The following is a 23469-nucleotide window of genomic DNA, read 5'->3' as shown; positions in this document are numbered from 1 at the left end:
AAGCCCTATACTCTGGAAAATTCTCAGCCATTATTGCCGTAAATATGGTTTCTTCTTGATATTCTCATTACATATATGTTATACCTCTTTTTTTTAGACTGAATTGAAACAGATTTTATTGATCTGACCCTTGGATACCAATTGGAAATTTGTAACTGTTAGTCTGAGAATGCGTATTTAAGGACATTAATTGACTCCGGAAATTCTGGTGGCACAGTGGTTAAGAACTATGGCTGCTAGCCAAAAGGTTGGCAGTTCGAATCCCCAGGTGCTCTTTGGAAACCCTATGGGGCAGTCCTACTCCATTCTATACGGTTGCTATGAGTTGGAATCAGTTCAGTGGCAGTAGGTTTGGGTTTAATTGACTCTGCTTTGTGCTATGCTCTGTGTATAGGCATGTTCTGTGCCCTAAAAAGGTTTATAATTCAGTTGAGGAGACAAAAGCAGAATCTAATAATGACATCATAATGACTAAGGTTATGTCAGCAATGTAATCAAAATGCCAGGGGAATATAGAGAATAAAATCAGATATGAATAAACATACTTGAACTAATATATCTTAAATTACTTCTGTGTCATATGCCACTGGGCCTTCAATGGAAAATCCCAGGTAGGACACTATGTTCCTACCACTCTCCGTAGACCTGAATGAACAGATGTCACTGTTATTTTTTTCCTCTCTGTTTCATCCTCTATAGAGATTACCTTGCCTTCAGTCTGAGCAATTAGATGACTCAGGAAGTCTTTCACTTTTTTTTTCTACACATCTCCACTCTGCCATAGGGAATTTGTATTTGTACTTTACTGAATTACCACTTTATCTCAGCCTTGTGAACAACTGTTGAGACCCTTGCTCTTGCCTAGACAGAAGAGTGTGCTAGCCTGCTTGGACTGGCACATGTGCCTGCACTGTCCCCCAGAGGATCTATTTAAGGATGAAACATACTTTTCCATTAGTTTGGAATCCTGATCTAGCTCTTGATTTTCTGGCCAGAACAAGAGACAGCCAAGAAATAAGGGTCTGGGTATTGATAAGTTGGTCCCAGTAATTGTAAGATTTCTCAGCTGTTTTCTCAGCAAATGGTTGAATGGACTTGAAAATGGGTTTTAGACAACTGAGAACATTTACCATAATGAAATTCTATTTCTCCTTTGTCAGTCTTTTATTTGGATTTTGCTGAAATACGAAGGTGTATTTGTTCACTATATTTTCCATTATATTTGCAGCATCTTTGTGGTTTGGATTAAGACATTCCAGGAGTCTAGAAAACCTATCTATTCTCAAAGTTTCTAGACTTTTCACACAGTTCTCCTCTTGGCAACCCTATAGGACAGAGTAGAACTGCCCCATAGTGTTTCCAAGGAGCAGCTGGTGGATTTGAACTGCTGCTAATCTTTATGGTTAGCAACCGAGTTCTTAACCACTGCGCCACCAGGGCTCCTCCTCTTGGAGTAACTCTTTGCTTAATAATCTAAATCCAAATGGCAGAAAAGTTCCATGTATTTCCTGAAACAATGGCAGACTTGTAGCTTAGCATGACTTCCACCATTTCTCCTTGGGTATTCCCTGATTTCAAAAGAACCGTATAATCAACAAAGAAGCCGAAGCGCTTTTTCAAAGCTGACTGTAAATTTTGTAGGTAGGATCTGAAATTCTTAAGAGCCAAATGATGTTCATTTCCTGGATCCACAGCAATATTCCCCATTCCTGATAAAAATTATACCTTTTTTTTTTTTTTTTTTAAGGCTAATCCATCTTCTTTGTGGAAAAAGGGAGTGAACTGAAGAATCTGAGAGTGTAAAGACTGACTTCTATTTCACCCAAGAAATCAGCTGCATTGTACATCTCATATTTTCTTTGGGACTCTGTAGTAACCAGGCTTGTTTCGTAGTCTTTATTATCAGCTTGCTGTTGAGACTTTTTGAAAGCTCTTGAGGCATTTAGAGCTTCCGTGAAATGTGTTAGATCACTAACAGTAATGTCCCTATAGGTTTTATTTTCATTTTATTTTACTTTTGTTGACTTGACCAAGTGTATATAAGGTATAGAAATTTTTAGTTGCTGTCCATTTGGCCTAATTTGCCCAATCCAGAGCTGTGTTAAAGTTCTTCTCTTTAATGTAGAAATATCTTGCAAATAAATGCATTTTGTGGGAATCAAGTATGTCCTGAATTCAACACATTTTCAATTTCTTTGTTCTGGAAAGCTTTGATTAATGGGGAAAACAAAGTGTCTGTTTCAGCACCGTACTTCCTGCACTGCCTGCTAAGCAGAAGTGTTTGCACATCATGGAGAAATTTGACTTTCCATCTCAGAAATACAGAATATATTTTCATTTAATAGCTTCAGTGCAATTTGACTTTTATCCAAGTAGTAGCTTTTTTCCAGTTCTTTTAGACAAAAAAATGGCAATCAGAGGATGAGTGATGCACACAGGTGAGTATCTCTTATATTCCACAACTTCTGTTTCTATTAGAAGTATAGAACAGCTTCCCATCTTGTGTTCTAGGCTCTCAGGCTTCCAGGGTGACCTGGTATATACTAGTTCCCAAAATTATCTCACACTGTCACACTGTAATTGTAGAATCAGTAACATAAGAGTTGAGTATTACCAGGAAATGAGTGAAATGTGCTTCTTTGCTGTCAACATCTAGGCTTTTTAGGATAATCGTGATTATATTTTTGGTATACATTTCATCAAAATTTCATGACCATGAAGGAATAAAAGTGTTCAGTTCTTGTGCTGCTTTTTTTTTTTTTAATTTTTATTAAGCTTCAAGTGAACATTTACCATTCCAATCAGTCCGTCACATGTAGGTTTACATACATCATCCCCCCTCCAGTCAAGAGTTGCCAACACACTCTCCCGTGTCCACCTGATTTAATTAGCTCACTCTTCATCAGCATCTCTCTCCCCCCGACTGACCAGTCCTTTTCACGCCTGATGATTTGTCTTCAGGGATGGTTCCTGTCCTGTGCCATCAGAAGTTCTGGGGAGCATTGTCTCTGGGAAAGTGCTCAGTTCTTGTGCTGCTTTTTAATTTTTTCAGTTTGGCCCCAAAAGCGTTGTTCCTCATGAGAAAGTTGGTATTCAGTGCAATGTTGTTGTTGTTAGGTGCCGTTGAGTCGATTTTGACTCATAGAGATTCAGCGTATAACAGAACAAAACTCCGCCCAGTCCTGTGCCATCCTCACAATCATTGCTATGTTTGAGCCCATTGTTGCAGACACTATGTTAGTCCATCTTGTTGAAGGTCTTCCTCTTTTTCACTGACCCTTTATTTTACCAAGCATGATGTCCTTCTCCAGGGACTGGTCCCTCCTGATAACATGTCCAAAGTACGTGAAATGAAGTCTCGCTATCCTTGCTTCTAAGGAGCCTTCTGGCTATACTTCTTCCAAGACAGATTCGTTAATTCTTCTGGCAGTTCACGGCATATTCAATATTCTTCACCAACACCATAATTCAAATACATCAATTAATTCTTCTTTGGTCTTCCTTATTCATTTTCCAGGTTTTGCATGCTTATGAGGCTAATGAAAATACAATGGCTTGGGTCAGGCACACCTTAGCTCTCGAGGTGACTTTTTCTGCTTTTTAACACTTTAAAGAGATCTTTTGCAGCAGATTTGCCCAATGCAATACATTGTTTGACTTCTTGACTGCTGTTTCCATAGGCATTGATTATTGATCCAAAGTGAAAAGAAATCCTTGACAACTTCAATCTTTTCTCCGTTTATCATGATGTTGCTTATTGATCCAGTTGTGAGGATTTTTGTTTTCTTTATGTTGAGGTGTAATCCATACTGAAGGCCGTGGTCTTTGACCTTCGTCAGTAAGTGCTTCAAGTCTTTGTCACTTTCAGCAAGTAATGTTGTGTCATCTGCATATCGCAGGTCGTTAATGAGTCTTCCTCCAATTCTGATGCCACATTGTTCTTCATATAGTCCAGCTTCTCAAATTATATGCACGACATACAAATTGAATAAGTATGGTGAGAGGATACAACCCTGACACACCATTTCTGATTTTAAACCATACTATATTCTTGTTCTGTTTGAATGACTGCCTCTTGGTCTATGTACAGGCTCTGCATGAGCACAATTAAGTGTTCTGGAATTCCCATCCTTCACAAAGTTATCCTTAACTTAATATGATGCACACAGCTGAGTGCTTTGCATAGTCAATGAAACACAGGTAAGCATCTTTCTGGTATTCTCTGCTGTCAGCCAAGATCCATCTGACATTAGTAATGATATCCCTCATTCTACATCCTCTTTTGAAATGGCTTGAATTTCTGGTAGTTCCCTGTCAAGGTATTGCTGCAACCATTCTTGATTTTTCTTCAGCATAATTTTTACTCGGATTTGGTATTAATCATGTTTTTCTTATTAGGTGCCATTGAGTCAGTGCCAACTCATATCGACCCTATGTACAACAGAACGAAACATTGTCTGGTCCCTCACCATCCTCAAAATCGTTGCTGTATTTGAGCCAACTATTGCAGCAACTGTGTCAATCCATGTCATTGAGGGCCTTCTTCTTTTTCACTGACCCTTTACCAAGCATGACGTTCTTCTCCAGGGACTGGTCCCTCCTGATAACATGTCCAAAGTACGTAAGACAAAGTCTCCCTATCCTAGCGTCTGAGGAGCATTCTGACTATACTTCTTCCAAGACAGATATTAATGATATTGTTCTATACTTTCCACATTTCATTGGATCACCTTTCTGTGGAATGGACATGAGTATGCTCTCTTCCAGTCAGTTGGCCAGGTAGCTGTCTTCCAAATTTTTTGGCATAGAGCACTTCCAGTGTTGCACCTGTTTGTTGAAACATCTCAGTTGGTATTGAGTCAATTCCTGGAAACTTGTTTTTTACCAATGCCTTCAGTGCAATATCGTCTGCTAGTTTTGCACTTTTAGATAATTACCAATTTTTTTTTTTTTTTTTTTTTTTTGTATCACAAACCCTTCTCTACTAAACTAAATGGATGGAATTCTGTAGAATGTTGATGTTTTCCTCTTCTTCAAAGTCATCCACAAGGAGAAATATAAGAATGAAATCCTGATGGCTGATTGCCTTATAGGTGATAAAATTGGTGACTTGTTTTCTAATTTCTGCAAAACCATTTTCTTTTCTTTTTTTTTATGTAACACATCTGAAGTTTTTCTTTAGGTCCTGGATAATGATAAAAATTGATGATTTTTGCAAACATTAGTTTAGAAGACTCTGCCTAGCACTGTACCATCTCTTTTAAGGTTTTCGTATCTGTTATTTTTGACAAATACTGAAGAATAGTATTTAGAAGGAAAATAGGAATTCCTTCAGGATACTTTGCCACCTGGATGAAAGTGTTCTTTTGATTTCCTAAGTTCTAGAAATTTAGATTCATTACGTCTGTGTCTCTACCCTTGTTTTCAAAAGATTTCCGGTGCAGTCAAGACAGCCTCTCCTTTTTCTCTAGGATAACAGCAGATCCACAGAAGGGCAAATCTTTGATGGCTGTATCACTGATTTTAGTTTAAGGATAATACTATTTGTTCTAAATTTAAAGTCGAAATGGTATGGTTTGTTAATTCATATGCCCTTGTCAACGTTGTTTGTAGTAGATCTTTGTATAGCTGAGAAACCTGAGTGTTGGCACAGGTATGCAAAATATTTATCATTCCTTTGAGATTTTTGTACAAAGTACAGAAAGTATCAATGAATGGATCTATTGGACTTTCCACTGAAGAGAGTAATAGAAACACCACCCAAAATTTCCCTCTTGTGATTTTATTTCACCTGTGAGAAATCAGTTTCATGACTTCAGAAACTCTCTCTGCCGTAAAAGTGGTTCTAGAGGTCACATGTCTCATTTTTCAGATCCGATCTGCCGTTGCAGCAGATGCATCTGGGCTACAGGTAAAGATTCAGAGTAGATATTATCCCTCTAATGGTAGTTGTCTTTTCTTCATCCTTTGAAAGAGTGAAGGTTGGCAAGTGATTTTGAAAAGTGAAGTTTTGCTACTTGACTTTCTTTGCAAGATTCAGGGTCAAATTCAACACAGCAAACCATTTAATTTCCTTTAGAAAATCTTAAATACTTTGTTTCATTTGGATGACGTTTGTTACAAGAATGTACCAGTCATAGTATGGATTATCCAGTGAGTCTCGTTTTCCCATGAGAAGTTTAACCAGCTTTAGCCCTTCATTCTCATTTGCCTTAACTCCCCATTCTTATTCTGGCTCCCTTTTAGATGCTGCCAGTGACTTTAAATTTAGTACAGATGCTTTGAAATCTATAGCCTGTTGTTTGACATTGGCTAGGATATCCTTGAAGCTATCCCTTTCTCTCACAGAGAATGATCTTTGTTTTGTCTCTGTGTTTCACTATTACAATTTTGCATCTTACTGTAGAAATACTTTTCTTTACGTACAGATTATCTTGGAATAGCACCTACTTCAACGACAAATCTGTCAGATGGTGTATTGTTCTCCAGTAGGATTTTCACAAACCTGGCTCCCAAATACACTTCTTATATGTTGCCCATGGCTTTATGAGCAAATTTATCCTAGATGGATTCAGGTGGACTTTTCCAAAAAGCATCTTCAGACCAATTCTGATCTTTTCCAAGGAGGTAAGGCATGGTAATACAGACTCCAGTGTCTTTGATGGATCTGCTGTCTGATCTATTCATTTGATTCTTCCATAACAACTCCCAGGTCTTGATCTAGTAGAACATTGAGTAGGACAATTTTTTTTTTTTCCTCAAAATGACCTATGGAAGGCCTGTTGTAGGTGGCTGACAATGCCCACCCCTTCCATGGCAGGTGAGTACTGAGTCCTCTGGATTTATGGAGTTCCTGGGGGCCTCTTGGGGTACATAAGCCAAGGAGCTACTGAGCACTGAGGTGTAGGGGGATGACTTGTGGCTAAAGGGTGGGGCTTAACCATGCTGTAGCACCTTGAAGGAATTGAGGAAGAAGACTAATATTTCGATCATCCAGTTCAGTCAAAACCAAAAAGAAGACTTTAGCCATGAGTCCAAGATCAGTTACTGGGTGTCAGAACAGAAGAAACCAGGATGCTAAGTGATGTGTAGAAGATGGACTCTGAAGAGAGACCTTACTTTGAGTTCCAGATGGCTCTGAAGCTTTGGAAGCTAGCTGACTGACTCGAAATTTTATATCTTTTATTTCTTGAATGATAGTACTTAAAAAGGGAGCCTTAGCCCACTGACACTTGTGAATTTGACCTATTGCTCTTACTAGAATAGTAAACAAGATGACAGACCATTGATACTTTGGTGTGGCTAGTCTACTCATGCACTTTTCACTTATGATTTTGTAATCTGCCTACTAATCTACTTTTATTTTAAAACATGATGTCAGAAACTATCCCCGTATGTAAATTTCATTTTACTGTAAAGGAAGTGCTGCTATCAAAGAGATAAAGGGTTAGATAGTGGCATGGCAAAGATTGGTTAGCACTCTCCAATGTAGGTTTTCAAATTTGCCTCCTATCATATCTCCTCTGAAGGTTCAAAAAAGGAAGTTCTTAAAAATTAAGATCTTAGACCAGAATACCTACCAAAACCTTGGATACATGATATTTTTTAACTTCCATATTTTTGCTTAGGAAAGAAAATTTCAAATTTGCCAATTTCTATACACTGAAACTATGGTGGCAGTGTCTGCAAAACTTCTTAGGATTAATCTAAGATCATACGTAAGGACAGATATAATACAGTGGGCATATATGCTCAAGGGTAATGACAAACCCACAAGTATCAATGGCAGTCTCACGGGGCAATGTCCAAGCTCTTTGACAAGAGCTAGTTTGGGTAGAATAAAGTTGAGGTAATCTTATGCTTAATGGAAGCCATATGAGGGTCATCTGTGCATAGCGTTCAACTGGCCCTTTTAAGCCTCATTGGTGACATAAACGACCAAATTGCTTTTCAGAGGCTGTGGTAGCCATAAACAGACAATCCTCTGATCAACTTAGAAATCTCTCCTAAATGGAGGGGGTGGGGTTGGAAAAATAGGCAAAACCATGATGAAGTATGCATACAATAATAGTAGATTGACCCTACTGAACAAACCATGGTGTTTATTAGACGCACTTGCCTAAAACACAGAATAAAACTCTCCAGTGCTGGTGGGGAGGTGTGTGTGTGTAGTGAGGAGTGAAGGAAGGATGGTGAAAGGAAACAAATGAAACAGTTGATTCCACTGGAAGTAGGATTACTGAACCAGTTTTTTTGAAAAATTTTGTGGTGTAGTTAAATTTTATAGGACAGTAAAATCAAGGAATTTAGTTTTAGGAGTTGGACTACATTTAGGCTGGCTGACAGTGCCGTCACCTAAACTGAATGACGCTAATAAATGGCCCTGAGAATACAGGGTGTAAAATGTTCCCTTCTTGCACAGGTCTGAGATTTTCTCAGGAAAACCATTGCTTGCTATGTATGTATTCCTTTGCCAGCAAAACCATCAATGAATAACTTCCAGCTGCCACTTTGATAGGTCTCACTCTGGAGGCAAGATGAATTCAACAAAGAGCTGGTCTCCTTCCAAGATTATCTGGAGTTGGTCTAGGGGATTATCTCAAAGTTCTTTGCCTAATAGAAATTCTCTCCCCCTTCTGCACTCCAGTGTTGGCATAGCCAATGTATTTCCAGCATTGCGTAGGGCGGAGAATCTGGTTTTTGGAACCTGTTTCTCCTACGGGGATTTAGCTCACAACTGCTAGGAAAACATTCAGTCAACTGTTCCTACAACTGGGGAATGTGAGGTAACGACTGTAGTTTCCTCAGTCCAGTGGAGGAAGCCCCTGTTACCTCCAAATCTGAACATCCTGTTACTAGGACGTCAGGTGATCTCAAGGTGAGCTAAAACCAAAGGCATCCAACCTCTGTTAGCGCAGTCTTTTGTGCCATGCTGGGAGTAAGGGTAGCATCACCAAAGAAAGCTAGGGAGGTGCTGGGGGCCAGCCGAAGAGGCAGCAGGTCAAAATAACTCAGTCCAAAGCAAGGCTGACCTCAAGGGGCAAAACCAGTGTTGGCTGTGAGATTCAGAATGGAAGGCTTCAGACTTGTACTGGCAGAAGCCAAAAAAAAAAAAAAAGAAAGAAAGAAAAAAACAAAACCTGCAGAAGAGAATAAAACACACTGCAATCCAGCCGAATTCCAGTGGCCACACTGTTCTGGGACAGTGGTGTTTAAATGTTCACATCAAGGGCCACAATAATTTTATGTGGAGGTAAGAATATATCTTTTCTTTGTAAAATGTAAAGTTCTATGTTTCTACTATATTGAGCTAGTAAATCATTATTTAAGTGTCCCATGTGTTGTATTTCTTCTCGGTCTTTCAAGGAAGTGTTAAGGAAACTTATTTCTAGGAATTATCACTTCATCCTAAACATACACTTGATTTATAATCCACTAAGATACATTTTTAAAAAAAAATCATTATGTACCATTCTTTGCCACAACTTAATACTTTTGTCTTGTTTTTTTTTTACCCTCTATGAGTGTTTATTTGGTATGTTTTGACTAATCCCTTTATTTTCAATCCTTCTTTGTCACTGTTAGATTTTTTTTCTAAAAGAAAAATAGGTTGAATTAAATAAAACCCTACTGAAACCTCTGTCATAGCAATTGTGTCACCATTTATTGAGGTACCTGAAAACTGATCTGCTTTGGATCTTATATTTACCATATTCTTTTTTCTTACATTGGCTGGTGTATTGATACCCCTTGTGTGCCATTTCAAGTCCTCTGTGCCTCATCTTTTCATTCCAGCCATGGCTGCTGAGATCAGCTTTATGCTGGCATAACCTTACAGTTTCTCAATTCCTGCCCATACTAGCTACCTTTCACTTTTTACCAGGATTTTTCTCAAACTTGGAGGCATGAAACGCTCTCAGAAATCTGCTGGACATTGATGCCACGCAATCTGGAAGTAGAAGATAGTTAATATCTGGGGGACAAACTTTGTCAGATGGGGGCCGAGAGCCAATAGATAAATACATCCTTTTATCCTCCCCTGTATCTTGTAAGGCTTCTCAGTTAATTCAGCTGGACAGAAAAGAAGTTACTAGTGTGATGGCCAACTTAATAATGCACCCTTGTACCAGATTGCCCGCTTTCCTTATCCTTCACTCTTCTCTAGGTTCATGTCCTCATGTAAACTACTGGCACATAAGCTTTCTCTGGCTTTCTTGAAAGCAGAATCAGAGACAAAGACATTGGCCTGATCAACTTTCTCTCCAGTCCTCTTCTTGTTAATTGGAAGCTTTCATTCTCCCTTTTGCATTTTGCTAGAGTTACATTTCCATTCCTTTTGGTCATGCCTAATCCTGTATCTATCTTAATAGCCACCAGGTAAATCTTCATGTATCAATTGCAGAACATGGTGTGAGGAAGGTGGCATGAGGGTGAAGGGGTGGAGCATATTTATGAAACAGTCCTGGGGAAGGGGTATCTCAATTACAGGACCAGGTGCTGCATTAATGGAGTTGGCATGGCCACAGTGGCTTCTTAGTCAGTTTGGAATGTTTGGCTGACTTGTGGATAGACCATTGGCTGGACAACCTGGGAAGCCAGACTTGAGAGCTTGGTCTCTGATTGTTAGTATATCTTTTAAAAGTGAGGCTCCAAGATTTATTGATTGGCCACTACTTAAGCCAGCGTCCTGTGTGGGATGGCATTTGCTTCTGGCTCAGATTCTGGGTAGGGCAGTAAACACCCAACTGAGGAGGGGTAGAGTGCAGTAGCCCATTTGGGACTTTTAGTTTTGATAAAAAAAAATACACAGCCAAACCCACTCCCATCCCAGTTTCTAATCATAATGATCAGTGACATTGGTTGTATTCTTTAGGTTGTGTCAACACTTTCATTATCTTTTCTAGTTGTTTCACCTCCATTTACTTAATCTCCCTGCCCCTTAACCTTCTCATCTATGCTTTAAAATAGCTGTTGACCCTTTGGTCTTATATGCTGCTGTTGTTAGGTGCCTTCAAGTTGGTTCTGACTCATAGTGACCCTATACATAATAGAACAAAATGCCCACCTGGTCCTGCGCTATCCTCAAAATCGCTGCCACGTTTGAGCCTGTTGTTACAGTCACTGTGTCAATCCATCTCATTGAGGGTCTTCCTGTTTTTCTCTGACTCTCTCCAGGGACTGGTCCCTCCTGATTGTATGTCCAAAGTACATGAGACAAAGCCTCGCTATCCTCGCTTCTAAGGAGCATTCTGGCTGTACTTCTTCAGAGACAGATTTGTTCATTCTTCTGGCAGTCCGTGGTATATACAATATTCTTTGCCAACATTGTAATTCAAAGCTATCAATTCTTCTTTAGTCTTCCTTACTCATTGTCCAGCTTTTGCATGCATATGAGACGGTTGAAAATACCATGGCTTGGGTCAGGTGCACCTTAGTCCTCAAGGTGACACCTTTGTTTTTTAGCATTTTAAAGTGAACTTTTGCAGCATATTTTCCCAATGCAATACGTCATTTGATTTCTTGACTGCTGCTTCCATGGGCATTGATTGTGGGTCCAAGTAAAATGAAATCCTTGACAACTTCAACCTTTTCTCCGTTTATCATGATGTTGCTTATTCGTCCAGTTGTGAAGATTTTTGTTTTATGTTGAGGTATAATCCATATTGAAGGCTGTAGTGTTTGATCTTTATCAGTAAGTGCTTCAAGTCCTCTTCGCTTTCAGCAGGTAAGGTTGTGGCATCTGTATATTGCAGGTGGTTAATGAGTCTTCCTCCAATCCTGATGCTGCGTTCTTCATATAGCCTAGCTTCTCAGATTATTTACTCAGCATACAGATTGAATAACTACGGTGAAAGTATACAACTCAGAGGCACACCTTTTCTGATTTTAAACCACGCAGCATCTCCTTGGTCTTAGACAGTTTTTTTTTTTTTTTTTTTTCCCAGAAATGTAATACGCAAAGGTGACAATCTTTACCTTTTGGGCTAAACAGTTAGTTTAAAGGCAACTTCAGGGGATAGTTTCAAAGTTTGAAGAGCAAGCAACTCAGGGCTATAGCGTCAAGGACTCCTCCAGCCTCAAAATATCCAGTAAGTCTGGATTCTTTAAGAATTTGAAATTCTGCTCCAGATTTTTCTCCCTTTTTATCAGGGTTCATCAATCGTGTTTCTGACCAGAAAATTCAGAAGTGGTAGCTGGGCACCATCTCGTTTTGGTCTCAATATGGAGGAGGCAGTGATTCATGTAGAAAATTAGTCCTGTGGTCCTGTTCCTTCTCTGATTCTTGGATTTCCTCCTTTCTCTTTTGTTCCAGACTAATAAAGACCAAAGTTGTATATCAGATGGCTGCTCCTAAGCTTTTAAGACCCCAGACACTACTCATCAGATGGAGAGGTAGCACATAAACTTTAAGAACTGTATTATACCAATTGAATGGATTGTCCCACAAGACCATGGCCCTAAACCCCCAAACCAAGAAAATTAATCCCATGAGGGGATTGGTTATGTCTGATTAGTATCAGCATCTGTAGCCCCACCCTGATTTTCTTGGTTGTTGTTACTGTTGCAAAACCCACTTGGGATCTTGACATGTCAGTTCTAGAATATAGTGGTGTCCCCAAGTACCTGGCTGGATTTCTTAAGACACATATTGAGCTCTAGATGGTCCTTTTGAGGAAACTTTAAATTGCAAAGGAACCCCACGAGCCACTTTTGTTACAAAGCACACCTTATCACCCAAATTCAAGCACTCTATTAGTGTTATTGATCAGACACAAGCTTGATTTTAGGAACCGGCTGTCTAGTAAGAGGAAGAGATCTTGCCCCTAAATGACAGTGAAAGGGCTTTCCAAATTTTCATCTGAATTCCTGGAAGACAAGCCTCATCATTATAGCAGCCATGATGGTGTCCTAACACAAAGGCCAAAAACAATAGTAGCTTAAAAGGAGGAGACATTTCTCTTTCCTCAAAACAGTCTAAGCATGAGCAATTCAGTCTGATATAGAGGCACTGAGGTCCTGATGATCCAGGATTTTTATACCTTCTTGAAATGGTCTGAGATGACCACTCTGGCTTTCACATCAGGCTTATAGTTTACTAAACTGGGAGAGGAGGAAAGGGGAAAAAGGAAAGCATGTAGACTCAAAGTTTGTATATCACTTCCAATCATCTTATTTACAGGTGCCTACTCATGTGGGACCACACTCATGTAATCATAGCTAGCTGCAAGAGAAGCTGGGAAATGTTGTCTTTAGTTCTGTGGCCATGTGCCTAATATAAACCTTCTATTACTATAGAAGGAAAGGATAACTATTGAGTGGGTAAATTGCAGTTTCTGTCACAGTTTGATCCTGACTTTGAGTGCCCCTGCCCTCTCAGAGAGGGTAAAGTATTAATCCATTCAAATTCATCTAATGGACGTTCAGTTTAGCCTGAGATGCAAGGGGTGGAAATAGGGAGTAAATTCAAGATCACTGCAGCATCCATGCAGGCTCCAGTAACTAGTCACTGACTGTGTTTGAATCCCAAAGCAAGGAGTAATTTTAACAAGTTTCTTAAAACACTGTTCAGGCTGACAAGATACCAAAAATTGTCATTTGATGGCTCTACTTGTGAATTGGAAACCCTGGTAGCATAGTGGCTAAGAGTTCCGCTGCTAACCAAAAGGTTGGCAGTTCGAATCCACCAGGAGCTCCTTGGAAATCCTATGGGGCAGTTGTACTCTGTCCTGTAGGGCCACTATGAGTCAGAATTGACTCGACAGCAATGGGTGGGTTGGTTGGTTGACTTGTGAATTGGGGTTTATGATTCATTGGCTCATTTCTCTACTGGGTTCTTCACATCTATCAGGTTTTATGACTCTTCTGCAGCAAGTGTGGGGAAGGAAGTAAAATCTTGCCAGTGACTGTGTTTCACCACTAAATTAATGGTAGGCTGATGTTGAAAACTTCATGATCAAAGGTATAAAAGGGCCAAATGTCTAGAGATGACATGCAATGACAAGAACTGAGCCTCTACATTCTTTACACCAAAAATCCCACTTCTAGGAAGCCATTTTAAGGAAAATGAATATGGGAAAGCCTTGTATAAAGAAAGTATGATTCTAATAGCAAAAAAAATTTTTTTTTAATTCAGTCATAATCCTGTTGCTAAACTATGGCAGTAGCCTCTCTACAGAGAATGTCACAGGTCTTAGCATGAGGAACTTGATTGGAAATCAGGTCACAAAGCTATGTATGCTTTGTTCCCCCCCCCATTCTTGTTTCTATATACAGTCATGCATTTCTTAACATCTATGATACATTCTGTGCAATAGGACGTTATGCGATTTGGATGATTTGTGAACACCACATTATATACTTAGCAAAGCTATGAAGGATACTGCTGATACCACTAGCAGTGTTTTTGCTGCATTTGGGAGCCATAATGCACTCAGCAGTAATATTTTCAAAAGGAAATTAAACAGAGAGATAACTCTGAAACACTCAAGAGACGCAAGTTACACGAACTTGGATGCTGTTGCCTACTAGTCAAAGTATACACTGTTATACGGTAAACTTTTGATTTGTTAAGTAGGGAAAATTTTCATTAGAATAATGTTAAAAAGTACAGTGCATTACATACATAAGCCAGTAACATAGGTGTCTTAGCCACCCAGTACTGCCATAACAGAGACACCACAAGTGGATGACTTTAACAGAGAGAAATTTATTTCCTCACAGTAAAAAAAAAAAAAAAAGTAAGCTAAAAGTCCTAATTCAAGGTGTCAGCTCCAGGGGAAGACGTTCTGTCTCTGTTGACTCTGGAAGAAGGTCCTTGTCCTCAGTCTTCCCCTGGTCGAGGAGCTTGTCAGGTGCAGGGACCCCGGGTCCAAAGGACGTGCTCTGCTCCTGGTGCTGCTTTCTTGGTGGTATGAGGTCCCTAACTCTCTGCTTGCTTCCCTTTCCTTTAATCTCTTGATAAAGAAAAGGTGGTGCAGACCACAGCCCAGGGAAACTCCCTTTACCTTGGATCAGGGAGGTGACCTGAGTGAGGGTGGCGTTACAATCCCACCCTAATCCTCTCAGCATAAAATTATAATCACAAAATGGAGGACAACCACACAATACTGGGAATAATGGCCTAACCAAGTTGATACACACATTTTGGGAGAGACATAATTCAATCTATAACAGTAGGCATTAATTATGACTATCAAGACATACGTATCATAGGTTTTATATGTACTGCACGATTATATGCCTGGAAACGCAATCATTTTCTATACAAGAAACGTGAGATATATGTTTTGCGTGCAGGAAGATGCTGCATTTGCTATGTCTGGTTATGTCCACTACGTTCCATTCTCCCATCAGGATTTCTGAACTCTATTACAACCTTATGGGACCACGGTCAGACCTTGCCTGAACAGGCATTACGTGGCACATGGCTGTATGGAATTTGTAACCAAACAGACCTACTAGGAGGCTGTGACTTTATGACTTTTTCCTTAAACTTTTTGAAAGGTAGTCACAAAAATAAATACAAGGAATTTATTTAAATTTGTTTCTGACATTATTATTAAAAAAAAAAACCTTGTGGCCAAGTCAGTACATACTCATAGTGGCCATATAGGACAGAGTAGAACTGCCCCATAGGATTTCCAGGTAGCGGCTGGTGGATTTAAACTGGTGACCTTTTAGTTAGCAGCTGAGCTCTTAACTTCTGTTCCACCATGGCCCCATGTCACCTTATTCTAAGATTTGGCTGACTGTCTTGTCACTTAGCATCCTCGAACCTACTATCTTGAGAGAAGCAAAGCTGCTAAACAAAAATTTTACAACAGAAAGGTTAGTTGGGCTATCATCCCTGTTGCTGAAGTTTGTCCTAAGGTGATAATTGATACCTTCTGCCTATACTTTTTCTGGCCCGAGTTGTTTTTCCATTGGAACAGCCCAAGACCATTGATCCAAAGGAATTGAGCCACTGTTTAACAAGTCTTTGTCATGCTATGGTTGCTGCAATTTGCTAATTCTCAGTCCAAAACGTGGAAGTGCCAGGAAGCATCCCAGTGAAAACTCCAAGTTCTAGACACATTTATCTTCCCCGTTATGTGGCAGCAATCTTATCTCCTCATGCAGCGGTCAGTTACCCCTGCCAAAATAGTATTTCCTTCCTTTCCCTGCTGAACTACCATGAGTTCAGATTTAGTAGGCATTCCTCTTCCACTTCCCCTCTCAGGGAACCAGAACCTCAAATCCAGCACAGCCTAAAGGCATAGGGAAAAGAAGCACAAGTTTCCCAAGTGGACCTGGGGGTACGAGGGGACACATCTTCTATAGCCTTGTTTTCCAGACCTATGTACTCTAGCTAAATTGGGGACAGAACACTATAAAATGGGAGTTGGTTTAAAGTATATACCTCGTTCTGAAGGATAATGCCTCAGTGCTGCAGGATTCTGTGTCCAAGTTGATGCCTTGGTGCCTTAGCTGCACTGAGTGGCCATAATGGCATTTGGAGTTTCTTGGCACTGGTTTCAGCTCAGCCAGTGAATCAGTAGCCTTTTGATAGTTTTCAGGGTATGATTTTGGTAAATGGCCACGAAATCCTTTGGGAAAGTATTGGAGGGATACTTATTGTATGTCCTTGTAGTGACATCCTTCAGTAGTATCCAGTTTCTTAACTTCAAGCAATGGACTCTGGGTCTGGGAACTGGATTAGATCTGGAAACTCGGTAAGGGATAATGATTTCACATCGCTATGGCTGGCATCAGCCTTATCACCAGCTCTTGACTTTTTAGCTTACAAGTCAAATACTCCAGTCAGCTACCTATCTTCCTCATCCCCTAGGAACATGACAGTGTCTTAGCCATGGCCACCTATCCCTTCATGTCAAGATACACTGGTGACTACACCAGGCTTCCTTCCCGTTACAATTCCATTCCAGTTGTATCATGCCCCCATCTACACTAAGGAGCCCTGCTTCATGGCAGCATCTCTGTTATGGATTGAATTGTGTCCCCCCAAAATGTGTGTCAACTTGGCCAGTCCATGATTCCAGAGGTGGTGTGATTACCCACCATTTTGTCATCCAATGTGATTTTCCTATGTGTTGTAAATCCTGCCTCTATGATGTTAATGTGATGGGAGTAGCAGCAGTTATGTTAATGAGACAGGATGCAATCTACAAGGTTAGGCTGTGTCCTAAATCAATTTCTTTTGAGATATAAAAGAGAAAAGTGAGCAGACAGGGAGACCTCCTTCTACCAAGAAAGCAGAGCCAGGATCTGTGTGTGTCCTTTGGACCCAGGGTCCCCGTGCTGAGACAGTCCTAGACGAGGGGAAGATTGATGACAGGGACCTTCCCTGAGAGCTGACAGAGAGAGTGAGCCTTCCCCTGGCGCTGGAACCTGAATTCGAACTTCTGTCCTCCTAGACTATGACAGAATAAATTCTCTTTGTTAAAGCCATCCATTTGTGGTATTTCTGTTATAGCAGCACTAGATAGCCAAGACAGTCTCCTGTTGTCAATCTTGGCCTACTGAGGACAGCCAACAGTGAATTTATAAATGATGCTTATACTCCCCTCAAATGCATTTCTCATTGCCTTAGTTGAGGGTGTGCCCCCTGAGCCCACTCAGAGGGAACTGAGCTGCTGAGTTTTCTGTAAGAATGTACCTGTCATGTAAGGCCATTTCCATCCCTCTGAGCATCTGAGCCTTAACATTATGCTGATATACCCACTGCCGTCGAGTCGATTCCGAGGAGCACCTGGGATTCGAACTGCTGACCTTTAGGTTAGCAGGTGTAGCACTTAACCGCTATGCCACTAGGGTTTCCCATTATGCTGATACAGTTCTGGAATTTCTACTTCATTTACCAAAGGCCGTTGTAATGTCTGTCTAAGCTTCAAGGAAAAAAATGTAGCAGTGTAATAAGACCAGTTTCAGGTGTCATTTCCAGGATATTAAATCCTGAATCATGGGAAAATACTATCCTGATTCCGCCATCCTGGAGGTTTCAGAGGAATCTGAGGATTTCATATTGTTAGGCCGTCTACTTAGGATAACCTTGACCCAGGTCTCAGGGTCCTGTTATTGTTGTTAGTTGCTGTTGAGGCACCTTTGACTCACAGCGACCTTATATATGCAGCATGAGATATTGCCCAGTACTGTACCATCTTCATGATCATTGATATTTGAGTCTAATGTCCTACTTCTTCCTTATTGGGTCCTTGGATTCAACATAGGAGATCTACCAGTACTTTATATTTAGTCCCTTGCAGCTCTGTCACTCTTCAGAACCAAGAACTAATAATTATAGCCCTTGAGCTATAGGAGGCATAGTCTCTTTCAAGGTTGTCACAGAGGCTTGCTAGTATCACGGCATGTCCTGAGTTGGTTGGTGGTTGGCTGCTGTGAGGCTGTGATCCTCTTTCTTTCAGCCTTTCAGAGCAGCTAGTAAATGCCAGCCAACTCCATAAAACTTTTAGTTACCATTGTCCCCTTATTGTTCAAGTGCCAGAACCATCACACAACACATATATTTCCCCTTCAGTCTGTGCCTTATTCAAGTGCACCATGGATGAGCGTTAGTAATTGTGAGACTGCAGCAAACTGAAGGTTACCATTCCCACCAGCACTGGGGTACTTATTGCTATCACACTATTAGTATTTCAGTTCCAAGTTTCTATCCTGAGAGACTCTACTTTCTAAGTAAGGCTTCTTCTGCTACTGTCTACACTCAGCTTCCTTGAAAACAGTCTAAGACAAAAACTTTGCTGCACTTGGTCTATGTGGGAATTAACACCAAAGAGCAGTGGTCTGGAAGAGTGAGGAGGAAGGGAAGCGTTATCGAGGTTTCTGCTACAGGCAATGCATGCTTGATTCTACTGAAATCTCCAAGAGCTATAATGGATGTCTTGCAGCATTGTCAGCCAGAAGCTTTGGAAAGTGGAGGAATTTATCTAATGGATTTTTATACTCCATTAGTAGGCTGCTGTCAGGTACTAGTCCGAGAGCTATTGGGTTGCTCTCACTACAGGCTGGCTATAACTTATTAAATCGTTCTAATAAATGTTTGAATTTAAGTTAAAAACTATCTCCAAGTTTTACACTTATCCTTGCGTAATATTTTCTGGGGCATCATTGAATGAGAAAATGTTCTCTTAACCATTACCAATATGTAAACCACTCACAAAACAAATCTATAAGTTTGTAATTAGAATGCAGCAAACATTACAACTGGAAATATTTAAAGCCAATGACTTCAGTTTTAGTGTCAATGGAGTCATAAAAAGAACTTCATTAAATTTTGATCTAGGAGACAGGGCAGCCTTACTAAGGTAAATGATTAATTACTATGTGCCCAATCTCTAGTTTTATACTCATTTGAAGTGTATATGTAAAGAATTTTAAATACATAGAAGCTAGACAGCTCACCTTGACCACACCAGGAGAAGGGGGGATCTACTAGACAATACAGGGAATGGAAGGACTCTGAGGGCCAGTTCCTAAGGTCGATGAGCTTCACCTTGGAGTGGGGATTGTATTGTCTATTAATAAAATTGGGGGAGCTGATTCCACAAAGATTTACCAGAGGATAGAAGAGGGCCGTAGGCCTCAGGATATCCCCAGTTCGACTCTTATGGTCACATTTAAATGTTTGTTCAGGGTTGATGTAGGAAGGGGTCTTACAATTTAGGGAGGTGAGGGGAGAATAGTCAAGGTCCTTAGGATCTCAATGTGGCCCTTCCCAGAGACCCTGCTCACTGCCTTGGGAGGTTGGTGGAGGGAAATTTTTAAAGAGGGTCCTGGTGCAGGGAACCAGGGTAGAGATGCCCTGCTTTGCTTCCCTGGCCCTCCCCAAACTGTGAGTGACGTTGACCCAAGGAGCAAGGGCAACAGGGTGAGGAGGTGCCGGGGGCTAGAGTGGAAAGGAAGATCCCTGGCTCTCACTTCCTCACAACTTCCTGCTCTGCTCACCCCATCTGAGCTTTAATCACCCACAGACAGGATGGCTAGGATCTCAGAGGAAGGGTTCCCCAGCGTAAACTATCCCTACCCAACTGACCAATGCCTATACTTCTTCGATTGGCATCTGCTACTTGGCCTGCCAAGAACCTGAGATATTTCTGGGCACTTACGGAAAGGCACTACAATTGAAGCACCATGCCCAGGCACAGGGACAAGCAGTGCAGCGAAGGGTCTTGGGAACTGACTTCCAACTGTACTCCTTCCTCTCAGTCTTCAGGGTAGGGGTTGTGGAGTGCCTTAACTAAATTCTACCCTGCTGTCTATCTGCATGCCTGCCTGTCTACTTCCATAGGGTAGATGAACACTTCTATAACGTACATGTGGTTATTATATATTAACTTCTTGCCTTATTGTAATGGGTATGAATTATAGTATGGTGCTGGATAAAAGTAATTAGAAAGGTTGTTGCCTTCTTTTAATATTAGTGGGGAAATGACTAATATTTCATCATCACAAATGGTGTTAGCTGTAGGTTTTTCGTAGATATTAGGTTGAGAAAGTTCCTTCTATCTCTAGTTTGCTAATTTATTATAATGAATGAATATTAAGTTTTGTCATGCTTTTCCAGCACCTATTGAGATAATGTTCTACTGTTATTTATAAGGTTTTCACTGGCTAATTTTTTTCAGAAGTAGACTGCCAGGGCCTTCTTCCTAGTCTGTCTTAGTCTGGAAGCTCAGCTAAAACCTGTCCACCATGGGTGACCCTGCTGGTATTTGAATACCAGTGGCATAACTTCAAGCATCACAGCAACATGCAAGCCACCACAGTATGAGAAACTGACAGATGCATAAGAGTAAAGCAAAAGGAAAAAATGATGAAGTAAAAGAGCTGAACTTAAGATTTCAAAGGAAAGCTTGAGAAGACAAAATAAAATATTATAACGAAATGTGCAAAGACCTGGAATTGGAAAAGCAAAAGGAAAGAACATGCAACACTTTTCAAGCTGAAAGAACTGAAGAAAAAATTCAAGCAAGTTGCAGTATTGAATGATTCTATGGGAAAAATACTAAACAATGCAGGAAACACCAAAAGAAGATGGAAGGAATGCACAGAGTCACTGTACTAAAAATAATTGGTCGATATTCAGCCATTTCAGGAGGTAGCATATGATCAACAACCAATAATACCGAAGGAAGAGATCCAAGTTGCACTGAAGGTATTGGTGACAAACAAGTTCCAGGAATTGACAGAATACCAATTGAGATGTTTCAACAAACGGATGCAGCACTGGAAGTGCTCACTCATCTATGTCAAGAAATTTGGAAGACAGCTACCTGGACAACGGACTGGAAGAGATGAATATTCATACCCATTCCAAACAAAGGTGGTCCAACAGAATGTGGAAATTATGGAACAATATCACTAATATCACATACAAGTAAAATTTTGCTTCAGATAATTCAAAAGTGTTTGCAGCAGTACGTTGACCAGGAACTTCCAGAAATTCAAGCCATTTCAGCAGAGAATGTGGAACAAGGGATATCATTACTGATGTCAGATCGATCTTGGCTGAAAGCAGAGATTCCAGAAAGATGTTTACCTGTATTTTATTGACTATGCAAAGGTATTGGACTGTGTGGATCATAATAAATTATAGATAACCTTTTGAAGAATGAGAATTCCAGAACACTTAATTGTGCACATGCAGAACCTGTACCAAGAGTCAGTCATTCAAACAGAACAAGGGAATACTGTGTGGTTTAAAGTCAAGAGAGGTGTGAGTCAAGGTTGTATCCTTTTACCATACTTATTCAATCTGTATGCTGAGCAAACAATCTGAGCAGGTGGTCTATATGAAGAACGCAGCATCAGGATTGGAGGAAGTCTCCTTAACAACCTGAGATATGCAGATGACACAATTTTGCTTGCTGAAAGTGAAAAGGACTTAAAACACTTACTGATGAAGATTAAAGACCAAAGCCTTCAGTGTGGATTATACCTCAACATAAAGAAAACAAAAATTCTCACAACTGGGCCAATAAGCAATATGATAAATAGAGAAAATATTGAAGTCGTGAAGTGCCTTAGTTATCTAGCGCTGCTATAACAGAAATACCACAAGTAGATACCTTTAACAAAGAGAAACTTATTTTCTCACAGTCTAGTAGGCTAGAAGTCCGAAGTCAGGGTGTCATCTCCAGGGGAAGGCTTTCTCTATCAGCTCTGGAGGAAGGTCCTTCTCATCAATCTCCCCCTGGACTAGGAGCTTCTCAGCACAGGGACCTCGGATCCAAAGGACGTGCTATTTTCCTGTCTCTTGTTTCTTAGTAGTATGAGGTCTGCATGTCTCTCTGCCTCTCTCTTTTATATCTCAAAAGAGAATGACTTAAGACAAAATCTAATCTTATAGGCTGAGTCCCACCTCATTAACATAACTGCTGCTAATCCACCTCACTAACATCATAGAGGTAGGATTCACAACACATTGGAAAATTTCATCAGATGACAAAATGGTGGACAGTCACACAACGCTAGGAATCATGGTACAGCTAAATTGATACACATTTTGGGGGGAAACAATTCAATCCATAACATCAAGGATTTCGTTTTACTTGGATCCATAATCAATGCTCATTGAAGCAGTAGTCAAGAAATCAAAAAAATGTATTGCATTGGGCAAATGAGCTGCTAAAGTTCTCTTTAAAGTGTTAAAAAGCAAAGATGTCACTTTAAGGACTAAGGTGCACCTGACCCAAGCCATGGTGTTTTTAATCACCTCATATGCATGTAAAATCTGAAAATGAATAAGGAAGACCAAAGAAGAATCAATGCCTTTGAATTATGGTGTTGGCAAAGAATATTGACTATATCATGGACTACCAGAAGAATGAACAAATCTTTCTTGAAAGAAGTACAATCAGAATAATCATTAGAAGCAAGGATGGTGAAATTTAATCTCACATATTTTGGACATGTTTATCAGGAGGGACCAATCCCTGGAGAAAGACATCATGCTTGGTAGAGTAGAGGGTTAGCGAAAAAGAAGAAGACCTTCAATGAGATGGATTGACACAGTGGCTACAACAATGGTCTCAAGCATAACAACGATTGTGAAGATGGCAAAGGACCAGGTAGTGTTTCATTCTGTTGTACATAGGGTCGCTCTGAGTTAGAACTGACTCTACGGCACCTAACAACAACAACATTGAGGTAATCCTAATGTTTTCTCTATCGTGTTTTGTTATTATGGTGAATTACTCTGATTTTGTGATATTAAACAAACCTGGCATTCAAGGAATAAATCCCACATGGAAATGATGTACTATCCTCTTTATATTTGCTGGATTTTATTTGTTAAATACTTGAGGATTTTTATAGCATTTTTGCCTATGAGGAGTATTGGTGCATAATTTGACTTTCTTGTAATATCTTTTTCATTTATCAGGATTATTCTTGCCTCAAAACAAGTTGGAGTGTTTTAATTTGAGCTTAAAGCATTCTTTCTTCCTCAAG

General features: G+C 40.1%; 1 pseudogene; it reads right to left on the bottom strand.

Annotated features, from left to right (window-relative positions):
• Positions 1–560: 560 nt before the first annotated feature.
• The window catches only part of LOC126069105 (sterile alpha motif domain-containing protein 9-like), a 95928-nt pseudogene continuing 73019 nt past the window's right edge, over positions 561–23469 (bottom strand).

Source organism: Elephas maximus, chromosome 1 (assembly GCF_024166365.1).
Source record: "Elephas maximus indicus isolate mEleMax1 chromosome 1, mEleMax1 primary haplotype, whole genome shotgun sequence".
NCBI classification, from domain to species: Eukaryota; Metazoa; Chordata; class Mammalia; order Proboscidea; family Elephantidae; genus Elephas; species Elephas maximus.
The sequence above is the reverse complement of the archived record's forward strand: the minus strand, read 5'-3'. Positions and strand labels throughout refer to the sequence as shown.